This window comes from Colius striatus, chromosome 27 (assembly GCF_028858725.1).
Source record: "Colius striatus isolate bColStr4 chromosome 27, bColStr4.1.hap1, whole genome shotgun sequence".
NCBI lineage: Eukaryota > Metazoa > Chordata > Aves > Coliiformes > Coliidae > Colius > Colius striatus.
Genome location: NC_084785.1, coordinates 2,755,005 through 2,765,965, shown reverse-complemented (window position 1 = coordinate 2,765,965; position 10,961 = coordinate 2,755,005).

Below are 10,961 nucleotides of genomic sequence, written 5' to 3'. Positions count from 1 at the left end.
TGAGGAAATTAAGGGAGCAACTCAAGCTTCTTTTTTTTTTCACACAATAGTCATTTTCCCCTCCCACATCCTCTGCTCACCAAGATAAGCCAGGCCATGTTTTCTCAGGCCCTGCCACGCTAGGAAAGCTCAGCGTGCACATCAGTGCCAGTGAGGCTGTCCCCACTCCTGCAGTGGGGCTGCAACCCCCAGAAGGAGGCTGGAGCTGGGGAGGGAAAGGAGCCTGAGGGATGAGGACGGGAGGAGGGTCTGTGTTAGCTCGGCTGGGGTCACTTGCAGCACACGCTGGGAGTTCCTCAGCAGCTGGTATCTGTGACAGACAGAAGGAGTATCTCAGGGAAGATCTCATCGGGGGGGTGGCTGGTTCCACTTCCTATGAGACATAACTGCACCACATTTGACTCTGCTGATCAGATAGGAGCTGCATTACAAGGCAATATTGTGGTTTCCCTTAATGTCCTGCCAAACTACATTTGTCTTCTCATTCCTTCCCCACCCTCCCTGAGAAACCCTGCTCAGGTCACGGCATGGAGAGAAAACCTTCCTTGTGAGGAAAAGGATGGAGCCCTAGTACAGGATCTGGGATGATAAGCATGTTTTATATTAGTCAGGAATGAGGCAAAATAACTTAATTAGAGGTACTCTAACTGCTTCATTGTACAGAGGTCTTGACCTACAAGGGTGCATGTAAGAACACTAGAAGGCTGCAGCAGTGGTTGGAAAATCCTGGAAGGCTTCTGACTAGGATTTACAAAAACATAAATGTGGCTAAAAAAAGAGTCTTTCAGATACCAACATCCATAGTGAGGAGTTTGAATTGACTGAGTGCTGTGTTCAAGTGTTGGAAAGACATTTTCATTTCAGCTCTGCTGACAGAGGATTCTCAGCAGCTCACAACTGGGGAGCTGGGGTAGCTGTTGAGTATTGGAAGATGGAGCAGAAAACTCTTCACCTCAACCTCGACAGTGAAATGTGGAAGGAAGGCTTCCATCAGCTTGTGGACTAGAGGAATGGCTGTGCTCAAGACCTGGGAAAGGCACTGCAAGGAACAGCCCTGTACAGGCAAAGGACATGATAGGAGTAGCTGAGTCTGTCTTGCTTATCTCTTAAAATGGGTGAGGAATTGCAGCAGTTTGTTCTTGTGCCTAAGCAGCGCCACACAAGTCTGCTCACAGTCATCCTGAATCATCTCAGTGTAGAGCAGAAACGAAGTAAACAGCAACAGCCACATCAGACCCTGAGCAGCACCAGCCAAAAAGCATTGTTGTGGCAGTTCCAAGTGCCATCAAGCATATGGCTAGCGAGGGCACTTTGTCATTTCTGCCTAGCAGGACTGAAATACGGTGCCGTCAGCTTCCATCTGCATCTCTGTCAATGGAGGAAGGCTTCCATCATGCAATCTCTGCAGGTACCAAGAGAAAACAGGTACCCATTTTCTCTAAAAATTGGTTAAAAAGCTGGGCTGTGATTTTGATCAAAGCATCAAGCTCCAAGTGATAACAGCAGGTTTATAGTGCACTTGCAGCCAGAAAGTGTTGTGATCATGGAGAGGCAGACTCAGCTCTGAAGGGTTACATACAGGCTTGTGCTGGCTTTAATTATACATAAAATCAGGTACAAGCACACCCATACATCTGGATCTGTGGAGGCACAAACACACAGCCGTTGCTACCACTCTGTACCTTTATTCAGCTGTGTGTGTGCCTAATACCCTGTGTCAGGCATTCTCATGGGTATACCTCATACCAGTACAGGTATGGAGAGGGAAAATAGCTGAGAAAGGAAATGCCTTGACACCTCCCAGCTTCCTCCTCTCTGCTGCTCCACAGATCTCTTTCTTTTGAAATTACTTCTTGCCACAATGCCACAGGGCTTGTTGGGATCCTCTGTCCATCTCCAGGAGGCCACAGGCAGAGAGAGAGAGAAAAAAAGGGAAGAACCCCCAAATTCCTGGGTGTATTTTTCCATGCACTTGATCCGTGGCCAAGGCCTCCACCTGCAGAAATCCTCAACCATCACATTTCTACTGCTCTGGCCGATAACGAAGATAATTGTTTCATCCACTTTGTCAAGCTGAAATGAAAAGAGGGCAAAGCAAAATGATGCCATCATAAATCATCAGGCTGAGACAGCAAAAAAAAGGACAAGATAGTGACTTCATTAAGGGTTATGTATTGTGTCATTAAGTTGGCAGGGGTCACCTTTCATGTCACACAGCAGCCCCATGATGCATCGCTGGCTCCTCTTTCCAATAAAATTAAACGTAGATGTAAAACTGATTAGGCCGTGTTTGCTGCAGCCCAAGGCAGGGAGCTGCGGGGGAATAATTGATACAGGATCGCCACTGATTTGTAATGGCAGCCATTTCTCTTCCTGGTCATTTCTTTGCTGACCTTGCCCATTAAAATAAGCTCAGCTGCCTTGAAAAGAGAGACGCTCCTTCCACCCCGTCCCTCCCCTGCCTGGAATTCATTTCCTCACTTGCTTTCCCTGGGATGTCTTAGTCAGTGTTACTGCAGGCTGACGGCCACAGGCTGCCTCTGCCTCGCTGCTAGGGCTGGGACAGCCCCTCCTGTCTTCCTGGTGATGCAGGTGACCCCATCCTCGTGTGATGCCCTCCTGACTGACAGGGATCATTACCTGCCTCCAAGCCCCAGCTCCCTTTGCTGTGTCCTGCTGCAGGACAGGCAATGCTCTCCTGAGCCCTTGGCTGTAGAAACATCCCAGTGCACGTGTCTTTCGGGATTTTGGGGGTGTTTTGTGAAAAGATTTCGTTGGGGCTATCAAAACATCTTCAAGACAGGATGGTGTCATTTCCTGAGGGCCTGAAACCTAAGACCAAATATCTTCTGACAGCACCAAACAGGGATTCAGCGCTGCCCTGCTGTCACTCTTTGCTGCCCTCCTTGCTCCCAGCTCCAAAATAGGGGGCTATCAGAGGGAAGAGACGGGAGGGAACATGTGGGCTGATGTAAATGCCTGCTAGAGGTTATTGCAAAGACAGGGCCACTAACAGTCTGAGATGGGGGCACTTGGGACCCCCTTGTGCTGTGCAGCACCAGTATGTAAATGTGTCCCTGCAGGCTCTCCAAGGCCAGGCTGGCATTCTGGAGAGGCACAGGGACCAGTGCTGGCTCCATCATGCAGCTCTTTGGTCCTCAGATGCCCTTTACTTCTCCTTTCTGTCTCCTGCAGCATCTGTCTAATAACAGGGGGCCCACAGCAGTGCTGTGCCTCAGAGGCCTCCCTGGTGCACTGTATATTACTGTGCCCGAGGAACCTCGGCAGATTTACGCTCCCACTGTTTACAGCACTTTCCTAGGTGAGGTTAGAGAGTGTGAGATAGGGCCAAGGATGAAAGTGGAAGCAGTCACTGGGATTTGAACTTCTGTTTGCCCTTTCCTACAGGGAGTTTGAAAGAGGGAAAATGTGATGCTCGCCCAGAACAGCACCAGATCTAGAAAGGTGTTTGATGTGAGTGGCTTTCAGAGGGGTTATTGATCCACTGAGAGCTAAATATGTGCTTACATTATCTGATGTCTTTTGGCCAAGATGCTCGTAAGTGCCTGCTGGATTTGGGGCACTGCTTAAGAGAGAACCTGAAAGGGCGTGAGTTTCTGAGCACAGTCACTAAACTCTGCCACAAAGTACTTCTGCAAATCAAAGAGCTGAGGCACCACAAACATCTCTGAGATGAGCCCAGGAAGGGTTTCAGAGCTCTCACTGTGCCTGTTTCCATCACACTCAGGTCAGGGAACCTCATAGCTCTGGGGTGATTGGATTGATTGAACTGAGCGCTCGCAATAATGGCACTGGAAGGAAGCAGAGTAAATAACCAACACTGGATCCCCTTTGCAATGGAAAACTATTGGAGAGACAGAACCAGTAAAACAAACACAATTCCATGTGTCAATCCAAGACACATGGACTAAAAATACATCTAGGGAGGGAGCGAGTGTGCACGAGAGAGAGAGAATGCAAAAGCCTTATAAATGGCAAAGTGAAACCCACTCATTTCCCTTGCAATAACTAATATGTTGTGGAACAAAGGAGCTGAGACCTTCTTGCCATAAACAACCAATGAAAATATAAACATTTTCTGGGGCGCAGATGGCTGATGCTTTGATTTTATTTTTCTTTTCTATACATTTGACAGCTAAATTCAGTCATTTGTGAACAACACGGCCATAAAAATGAGTAATAATGATTGGAGGTATCTTACTTTTGTTTTAATGGGCTCTAGAGTGATTCTGAGGAGCTGCTCCAACCCTTGGGGAGAAAAGGGGGTAAGATGCTATGGCCAGATCCTCAGTTGCTGTTCACAAGCCTCACAGCAGCAGAATTACACCAGCTTACACCAGCTGTGGGTTGGGCCTGTAGGTTCTCTGCAGTACTGGCTCCAAACTGTAAATTAGTGCTGTCCTCAGCTGCACTGTTTCAAATTTGATTGCAAAACCCTGTTGCTGACACAGACAGCTATCAGCATAACATTACCCAGGGCAGGCAGGGGAGGCCTTTCAGAGATTTTATCCACTTTTCAACTTTTTTCCCTCATTAATTATTTCAGCTATGTCAAACTTGAGCAGGGGATTTTTTCAGCACCCAGAAGGAGTCAGGCACTCCTTGCCAACCCTAATTATTTGTATGAAACTGTTGCTGAGAGGTTTTCAGAGGGGTAAAGCTACATCTGCAGGGAGACATGCTGCCAGTAACTGGATGGGGCTCCAGCCATCTCTGAAACTGTTTCAATCTGTTTTCATCCACAGACTCACTATAAAACCCGGACTTCACTTTACTGTCCTGTAGAAGGTACTTACTTTACCTTCATCATCTGCTTTGAGATCCTCAGAGTGAGGAAACACAAGATGATGATGTTTGTTTTCAGAGCTTTTACACATTGAGCAAAAGGTGGGTTTATTTTGTGTGCGTGTGTGTGTGAGGCTCATTATTGTTAAGGGTTCTAATTCTGGATATAGAGGAGCTGAGTGGCAACAGCAACATGGAATCTAAATACAGAGAAATGTAACAAATACAAAGTTCCATTATCAGCAATGTAAATTTTAGTGTGATTGTGTATAATCCTTCTACTGACACTTCCACAAAAGATCAAGGTTTGTCTGTGTCCACCTCCCATAGAGCTGAGCATTTTGGCCTCACATTTAGCAAATCTCCCCAAAGTTGTCTGGCTGGAGGAGAGTGGATCCAGGGGATGACTTTGCCTGGTATTGAAGGGTTAGTTGGCTTGGAGCTTGTTTAGGGACACATCCTAAAATGTGTCCAGTGCTGCACATCAGCTACTCAATGATGATATTTAAAAGGAGATGATATTTAAAAGTGAAGCTGGTTCCGGCAGTGAGATTCACCTGTCAGGGAAAATGAGTAAAGCACCGTAAACAGCAGCTTCAGCTGCTCTGCTGAAGATGGAAATTGACTGCTTTAATTGGAAAAAAAAGGCAAGGAAAAACCCCGAACATACAATAGCAAAAGTCCTCTTCTGGGGGCCTGAAGTGCTGCCAGGCTCAGCCAGTCTCTGCTGGGGTGAATCCTGCCCTAGTGCTGGAATGGCCACACGCTTTAGGGCCTTCACTTCATTCCACAGGAAAGTCTTGTGCTGAGCCCCAGGACAGGGTCTGTACCCTCCTTCTAAGTGATCAGAGCTACCAAGCTCCAAACACTGTGGTTTCCCAGCGACCCACAGCCCTGCAGTCCTTTCCCCTGGCCTGAGCAAGCCGTGCCAGGGCTTTGTGCAGGCCTTGCAGGAATCCCTCTGGCGCTCCTTGGACTGAGCCAAGCACACCCATGCACAGAATTATGTTCCATCCACACCTCTGACCTTCCAGCATTTAGAAAAGACATCTTCATAGATGAATACAAGCCCGGAGGGAGGCCGGGAACGGTGAGAAAGAGCAAAGTACATTTCTGCCACATTCTCACCGGTGTTCCCATCGTGATCTCTCCCGCCGGTTGAGCTCTTTTACTGCCATTTGTAACACAGCCAGAAGACAGGGAGCAGAAAAAATGGGGAAGCTTATTAAGTAGATCAAATGTTAAGGTAACATTATGTGCCACACTACACTCTGCAAGCTGGTGAGGACGAGGTATTGTTCAAGTGGTAGCCAGAGATGGCTTTGATGAGTTCAGTTGCTGCTTTTTGCGATGGGCCTGTAAGACCTGGGTTCCAGTGGATCAGGAGAGGTTGTTGCTACAGGGCTTTTCTACCAACCTTCCCTGAACAGGTGAAAGAAAAGGCAGACACTTCACTCTTGAGTCCTGGTAAGACTTGCCCAGCCCAGAGGAGATGGTAGCTTGCCTCTGCCGTGTTCCCAGAGCAGCCCCGTGAGCCTGGGCAGCGAGGGCCTGGCCTGCCCTGGGCACTGCTCGTGCAGGGGGGTGAAACTGCAGGTATTTCATTTTAAAGGTGCCAGGGAGCACTAGGCACCAGCTTTCCAGAAGCAAGAGAGGAAGATTAAATGATGTCTGCTGCCCATGTCAGGAAGTAGATATCCCTGCAGAGAGGTCCACTGGATGCCACAGCTCCTCCATTTACTTGTCCCCAGTTCAAGCCACAGAGTCAGGATGGTGAGCTCTGATCCCAGAGTGATTTTTTCTTAATGTCTTTATATAGATGAGTTAACTCAAAACCTTTCCAACATAAGCATGTTTTTCTGTTCCTTCATCCTGACCTTGGCATTTTCTTTCTCCACTCCAAGTTCTCTGCTGTCCTCTGGCCAGCTTTGCCTCTCATTTGTCAATGTTATTATTGAATTTTCAAATGCCAGTAGTGCACATAAATCAATGGCTGGCTTCTCCCCAGTGGCATATCCCTGCCACATGTGGTCATTCATTTTTTTTAATAAGTCCTCCTCTCCTTTCACCCATTTATAAAAATGCATCTTGTTCGCCTGCTGCCGTCCATCATTCCCTGAGTCCAGCTATTTGTTGCCCCTGAGTGCTTATTCATCAACGTTTTCAAAAGCAAAATCACTCTTCGCCTCCTGCTCTTATTGTGCCATCAATCTTGACTGGGGATCAATAAACCTCACTTTTGCAGTTTTTCCCCCCATCGTCCTGTGCCAGCTTTCCCAAAGTCTAGCCTTTGTATTTACCCTTTTAACTGATCATCAGAAGTAGGACAATGACACTGTTGACGAGCAGGAAGCTTTCGTTTGCTCCCAGTGTGGCAGTAACTGGCCCAGCATCACTCCTCCCATTTGGGGACCCCAAGAATTGAATACACATCTCTTTCTCTTTTTGCTTTGGCCCCCAGGAGCTGTAAGTGGGGAAAAGATGACCCCTGACCATACAGCTCTTGCAGAGATTAGCCCTGGGGACTAGAACTGGGTGAATATGTTTCTTCTAAACATCATTTGAATGAGAAATAGCTTTTCACTGAGAACTCAGATTTCCACTGAAAAGTCTTTTTTTGTTGATGTTTTTTTGATGACAACAAACAAAACTAAAAACTCTCTTAAGAAAAGTTTCTTCTTTCAAATGTGCACTTGAAGGCTGACATGTATTTCTGAAACCGCTTCCAGGAAAGCAGACTCTTGTATTTTTTGACCAGAGCTGTTTTCCAAAGCTGAACATTTTCGCAGCTCTGGAAGAGGCTGAATGTTGCTGTTATCAGCTGTAGCTCTTCGTCAGGATTCAGAACCAAAAAAGTCTCTGAGGCTGAAAAGAATCCCAGCAAAACTGGTCAGCTTCTACATTTTTCCAAGCCATCCTGTGCCAACAGAGGGGTTTCTGACTTGCTGCAATCAGAACAACCCGTTCTGAGCAGATAAGGCCTGAGGACTCAGGTTGAGGCAGCACAGAAGGATTGAGGTTGGGAGGCAGCTCCGGAGGTCACCTTGTCCTCCCCCTGCTCAGGCAGGAGCACCTAGAGATGGGCTCAGCTGGGTGGCCACCAGGACCCCCAGGTCCTTTCCTGCCAACTGCTTTCCAGTTGGGTGGCCCCCACCATGTCCCAGTGGATGGGCTTATTCCTCCCTGGGTGCGTGACTTGGCATTCCAACCTGTTTCTTTTGGGGCAGGGCAGCCTGGCCTCGTTAACCCTTCCCTAATGAGATGGGGCAAGCACCTACCCCAAAGTTTCCCAACAGCAGAACCCTGAAAGAAAGGAGAGAGGCAGCAGATGGAAGCATGTGCCAAGGCAATAAATTCAGGCCACAATCACTAACATTTTGTGGTTTGACACTTAATTGATTAACTAATTTGAGGCAACAAGATTTAGTGTAGCTGTAGATTAGTGTCGAAGGGATAATTACGGCTAAGCTCCCGTTTCCAGAGAGTGTGTGAGCTGCAGCTCTGAGCAGGCAGGGCCGGCGGGAAGGCTCTCGCCTCGCAGCCGCCAGCAAACGTTCCTGGAAGAGGTCTTCTATGGCTCAGCACCCGGGGATTGCAACGGAAAGGTCAGGCACTGACTTATCAGCATAGACAAAATCCCTTCCTATAATGTATGTGTTTATTCTCAAATTAAATATATTAATGTATTATTTGTTCTTAAAATGTCATTCAATAGATAGCAAGCTTAGGTTTCCTGGCAGACCTTTGAAGCTTAAAGAGTAATGTAATAATAGCACATTAATCCATAAGCTACACAGTCTTCTCCCAGCAGACCCCAAACTCCAGACCTGGCTCTGAAGCACTGAATTTGCTGCATCTGTTTCTAGGAATTTCTCTCTAACAATAGTGGACTTGTTGGAGTCTGCTCTGCCAGTTCCTGCATTACATGCTGCTTTCCTCCCACCCATCTGTTCAGCATTAACATTTGGGCACCTGTAAGTGGTGTTTCTGGGGGCAAAGGCAGGTGTCTGTTTCTCTAGCGACGCACATCTCCTGACACAGGGGTGGGCTGGAGGCACCGAATCCCGTTCTCCCTGTCCCTGCTGAGAGCGGGGCGTTGGAGCCAAAGTTTGGTTTGGGCCAAGCCCCAGTTTAAGCTGGAGGAAATGCTGCATTTGGACTTTTCCCCAGGCTGAATTCTTGGCACCAGCAAATCATCTCTTGGGGAAAAAAAAAAAAAGTCTTGAAAGAATGTCTCCATCTTTTCCTCCAAATCATCCATCCATCTATCTGTTTGTCTGTCTAGAGATGATAGCTTGATAGCTATCTAAATGCCAAACCTGATGTTTTAGAGAGCTTGGAATCCATCTCTGAACTGCACTGATTTTAATTCTGCAAGTCTTAATACTTGATTGACAAATAAAGCTAAACAATCCATCACAGTTGCCTTATCTAAGAAATGTAACCTTTTTTCTGTTTATGGAACATGCACATGTGGAACTTGTTTTTCTTTCACTGTCTATTTATTCCAGTTTATTCAGTGCTGCTTTTCTTTATTTCGTCCTGGTGCTGCTGGCTCTTCCCACCCTTCACACCATGCACCTTTCACCTCTGATTCCTGGAAAACACGGGTTGCTTGCAAACAAGCTGTGACTGTACGCAAAAGCAGGTTTGAGGGATCTTGGAGGCATCCCAGCTGAAGCAAAGGTTGCGCTTTCAGAGCCTGTGCATGGAGCTGGGCATGAACCAGGCTGCAGCCTGCCTTTGGAGCCTGCCTGCAGCACAGGGGATGCAGGGAGGGAGTGCTCAGCCCAGTGTCCTCAGGAGGGGCTGCAGCATCTGTGCTGAGTCCTGCCCTTGGGCCACAACAACCCCACGCAGGCCACAGGCCGGGCAGAGGGGCTGGAAAGCTGCCCAGAGGGGCTGAGGATGAGCCAGCAGTGTGAGGTGAGGGGTTGCACTCCATGAGCTTGGGGGTCTTTTCCAAACAAGATGATTCTATGGTTCTGTGATTTTATATCTGTGCCGTGTGGCCAGTCTGGGGTTGGTCTGTGACTGGAACTTCTCGATGCTGTCAGAGGGACAGTAATTACTATTCTGCTGTCTTCCACCCTTTCAGATAAATGTGGATCTGTTGTTTCAGGCAACCTCAGTGGGCTCCCAACACTGTAAGAATATGCAACACAAACTGATGCTGAGATACCTTCACCACAGTGGATGTTATCACTAGCAGTGTGGGCAATTATTAAATTACAGTTATCACTGCAGTGATAGCGACAGTAACGTTTGTTAATTGCTGAGGCAAATTCACATCGCTCGCAGTTTCACGTCTGGGGAGAAGCTTCACAAACTGGTGATGCTGAGAGAGGCTGGGGCACCGAAGGGAGCTGAGCTGCGCAGGATCCATGCCGCTTCCCTCTGCTGCAGCCCTGTTTGCATCCCAACCCCACCCAAAACAACTCCTCTGCTCTTCAGAGGAGAGATTCAGCTCCGCCTGCAAATGGCAGATGTGAAAATAAATAACTGCATAAACGAGAGAGTTCGGCAGGAGGGGAATTGCTCCCCCCTCAGCTTCCCAGAGCTTCCTTTGCTCCCCACCAGGCTGGCGAGGCAGAGCCTGGCAGAGAAGGGTCTCCCCACGCTTTGCTCGTGGAGGGAAGGAGGCAGCGTGGCACCGTTCCCCTCTGGGAGCAGGGCAGGATTTCCTGGTGTAACCCTGGAACACAGAGCGTAAAGGTCACTGAGAGAACACGCTGGGATCCTTCTTTTCAGCTCCTGTAATGGTATTAGCAATGACTGTTTCTTACTCAATCATACTCCCAAAGGATTTTCAATAAACTTTTTATGTGCCATAACTGTTACATTAAATAAAGCTGAAAGTATTGAGTAAACTGACTGTAAATCACTTTAGATGCCTTGGAATTACATTAAGTGTGAGAATTATGGATCTTTTGCTGCTTGCAGAAACAGAGACACGACAGAGCCAGAAATTTTTATGCTGCCAACCCTTCTGAAGGTTTTTTTAATTATTTTTTATGCCATACAACAGGCTTCTCCTCCTGTAAATGGCTTGTTCAGGGACACGTTAGGAGCGAGCACCATCCCTGTGGTGTCACATCCTATGGTGCTGGAGGATGGTTTCCCTTCCTATCAGGCTGGGTTGGTTTTCTCAGCCT